The 3,848-nt window shown below is 49.6% G+C and overlaps 1 long non-coding RNA gene across 1 annotated transcript; it reads right to left on the bottom strand.

Moving 5' to 3' along the window:
- Positions 1–339: 339 nt before the first annotated feature.
- On the bottom strand, positions 340–3,464 carry LOC122234531. The gene is made up of 3 exons (XR_006212299.1): positions 3,279–3,464; positions 2,287–2,404; positions 340–464 (listed from the first exon to the last, which is right to left on the bottom strand). It is a non-coding gene; the product is annotated as an uncharacterized LOC122234531 (long non-coding RNA).
- Positions 3,465–3,848: the final 384 nt, after the last annotated feature.

The raw sequence follows: 3,848 nt of genomic DNA, 5'->3' as shown, positions 1-3,848 counted from the left end.
GTCATTTACGCAGGGCCCAGCTGTAGGGGAGGTTTTAAGCCCTGCTAATGGCTGTCTCTTGACTTGGGGCCATGGTGCTTTGAATCCTGCCCAGATCAGAATCCTCTGGAAGCCTAGACGTGGTGGGAATGGACAGCAATTATTTTAATTGCCTCTGTTCCTTTGTTACACAGTGTAGTCCTGGGTGTTCAGGGCAGGGATAGGGATGGGAACACCATGACTAAATTCATCCTGGGACCGTGCCCTGTCGTCTCCTCATTGGTAACCCCCTGATTAAACAGCAAAATTACAAAGAGGAAGAAGGACTTTATTTCTTCGAGAATCGAAAATGAGGTGGAATCAGCCAGATGTTCAGCTAGGTGCTACATCTGCAGAGGCCGAGCCAGAATCCGCTCTCCCCGATGTTTTGGGATGCCGTGTTCCTTGTGAACACCATTTTAAAGCATGGAGTTGAAATTTGCTTTCTAAAGAGAAGTCAGAGTTACCCCCGATGGCCCACCTATTTGCTTTTAAGTGACATGGTCTGACCAGCGTGCCGTCTCCGTGCAAGAGGGGCGCCTCACAGCCGTTACTCGCAAGAGGAAGGCGGGGAAATCCAGCTCTGGGCCAGCGAAGCCCAGCTTGCTGCAGACTGGGCAGGAGTGGAGGAAGGCGGAGGGACAGGGCCGTCTGATAGCCTTTCCTGCTCTTGTCCATTTTGATTGCTTGCTCATCTAAAAGACTGGCTTATTTATATAAGTAAACCGTAAGGCAGCAGAGGCTGGTGGGTAGGGTTCCCGGTGGGGGCATGTGACAGGAAGCCGGAGTGACAGGAAGCAGAGCCAGGCTCGCCCCCGTCTGGACAGAGGCTGGTGGCAGGAGAGGAGAGCAGGACCCTCGGGGGATCTCCTCGGCTTCAGTTGGCCAGAGGACATTCGGATGCAGAAGCAGGCAGTAGAGGCCTGACTGCCTCCAAAGCCAGGTGACCATAGAGAAGGCCAAAGCTCAGCTAGTATGTTGAGCGGGACCCAGGCTTCCCCGGACCCCCAGGGAGTCCGCTTAGGGAAGTGGTGCATTGATTTGGGAGTGTGTTTGCATTTGTGTTTAGTTGAGTAGGTCCCTGGGCTCAGTCATCAGCAGGAGGGGCTGGAAGGCTCCGTGAGTAGAGGCCATGAGATCCGGGCAGAAAGTCCCTGTGTTTAAAGGTGACTCTTAAAGAGGTCGAGATGACTAACCAAAGGGAGTTTGGAAATCACCTGTGGCTCTCACAGATCCCGGCTTTCCCTTGCCTTTTCCCTTCCCTCCCAGCGTTGCTCTGAATAATCAAGAGATGATTTCTCCTTAGAGCATCGGCTTTTTTCTCTGTTAAATCTGGGCCACTGCCAGGGCGCACAGCTTTTCAAGAGGACTGCGGGCTGGATTTTGCCGTCCCCCCCCACGCCCCCCCATCCCCGGGGTGGCCAGTGGAACCGCTCTCCGTGTACCTGGGCAAGTGGCCTAGCTGAGGAGTGTGTTTCACTCAGCCCCAGGCAGCCGAGCAGGGCCGAAAGGTGCCTTCTCAGTAGGCACGAATAGCAGGGAGAGATTCTAACAGCCCTCAAGCCTACATGGGCAGGCTTAGCAGTGGGGGCCCCGCGGGGACCCTAATGAAGTCCAGCCAGACTTTATAGCCTGAGGCCTGAGGCCAGCTGCTGAAGACACTCTGTTGTCCTTCAGGAGGGTAATCCAGCTCTCAGCTTGGAGAAGGGCCATTTATTTTCTGATGGAAGATTCCTTTTACTTATTTACTTTTGGCCAAGGTGAACCCTGAGTTATGACTGCTCACGCTTTATTACGAGCATCTTGGGGCTCCGGGCAGGGCTGTGCAGATGTGCACTGAGGGTAGAGCCAGCAGGCAGGGTCTGAAAACCAAGCGCAGGTTGGTTCTCGGGGAAGACACCTTTCCGAGGCTTTGTCTGTTTGCTGTTCTCTGAGCCCTAAAGACCTGTTTCCTGTTGCTCTGGGCCACTCATTTATCCTCAGAGGAAACATGGCATTGCACAGGGAGTTGATGTGTTGGACACTGAGGGGAATCAAAGCTTCCTTTGTGGTCCGTTAGTTGGGCACCACCTTCCCTCACTGTGCCCCCTTCCTTACCCCGTGGCGGCTGCAATCCCCCGCTTACGAATCGCCGAGGGGACAGGTTCCCCCACCCGGCTACTGTTTATCACCCGGGATAGAATGTCCCTTTCCTTCAGTGGAAGGGACAAACTCACCCGGTCCGTGAGTGGTTACCTTCTGAGAAGAGGTGTGAAAAGAGCCACTCACCATGCAGGTTATCTCCAGCTGACATACACTCTGGAGAGTTTCTGTTTCTTCTCTTTAAACAAAGAGAGGGAGTCATGCAAACCTGCATGCAGTTGGCCAGACTGGAGCTGGAAATCACCTAACAAACAAACGCAGCAGTGATGAATTGGTGGAGACATTCATTCATTCCTATTTAATTCATTTGTCCGTTCTTATTTATTCATTCACGATAGGAATGTTTACCCGAATGCTTTCTGGGTAGAGGAGGAAATGAAATAAGTATAATATTCGTTACCTGTTCCCAAGGAATTTGCAGTCTACCCGGGGAATTTATGTGCATACAAAATTTATTAGCAGTATCTTTCTAAAAAAATATTTATTTATTTATTTTGAGAGAGAGAGAGAGAGAGAGCGAGCGCACACGCGTGAGCGGGGCAGGGGCCGAGAGGGAGGAAGAAAGAGAGTGAGAGAGAGAGAGCGCGAGCTGGAGAGGTACAGAGATGGAGAGAGAGAATTCCAAGCGGGCTCTGTGCTGTCAGCTCAGAGCCCCACACGGGGCTCGATTTCATGAACTGCAAGATCGTGACCTGAGCGGGGATCGGGAACCTGACGCTTAACCAACGAAGCCACCCAGGTGCCCCTATTAGCGATACCTTGCACTTTCAGAGTGTATCATGTGAAAGTTTATTAGGTTTACCAATTCTAATTTCGTGGAAACCATTTTCCTAATCCTATTGACTGACTAATCTTACGATGCTGCCGTCTTAATCTTTAAATTTACCTCTGTCTGAGTTCATACGTTTTCATTCACACATGGCGTGAGTATCCATTGTATGTCAGTATACTTCAATTTCTGTATCCATTTCATTCAGGATGGATATTTGGGTTTCCCATTTGGGGCTGTTAGGGTGTAATCTGGCCACTGTGAAACGTCTGAGTGCAGGTATTTCGTGCCTTTCGTTCTAATGCTACATTTTCATTCTCTGTTTTCCACATCATACATCTCTACTTACATCATTTTATGTAGTCGGCATTCCTTCTCGAGTTTGTCTTCTACATCATTGACTTACTTGTCTATAGTCATTAAGAAAATTTTTTTATTACTGCCTTTAGAGCATATCTTCAGTTTTCTGGAAGTTTCAGTTTCCTTGAAGCTTAATTTTACTTCAGTGGTCCTCCTTCCTTTTTCTTTTTCTTTTTCTTTTAGAGAGAGAGAGAAAGAGGGTGCGTGAGTGGAGGAGAGGGGCAGAGGGAGAGGGAGAGAGAGAATCTCAAGCAGGCTCCACGTCCAGCATGGGGCCCAACCTGGGGCTCGATCCCACGACCCTGGGGCCATGACCTGGGCCAAAAATCAAGAATCAAATGCTCGACTGACTGAGCCACCCAGGTTCCTGCCTCCTTCCTTTAAAAAACAAAAAACAAAAACAAAAAACAAAAAAAACCCCCAACTTTGTTAAAATAGAATACAGGGAAGTATTAATGCACAATTCAGTTATTATTGAACGTGAACATTCATTCAACAACTACTGAGGCTAAGGAATGTAGTATTGTTAGCACCTGAAAGTATCCCCGAGGACCTTTCC

Source organism: Panthera tigris, chromosome E3, assembly GCF_018350195.1.
Source record: "Panthera tigris isolate Pti1 chromosome E3, P.tigris_Pti1_mat1.1, whole genome shotgun sequence".
Lineage (NCBI taxonomy): Eukaryota > Metazoa > Chordata > Mammalia > Carnivora > Felidae > Panthera > Panthera tigris.
Note: the sequence above shows the minus strand (reverse complement) of the source record. Positions and strands in the feature narration are given on the sequence as shown.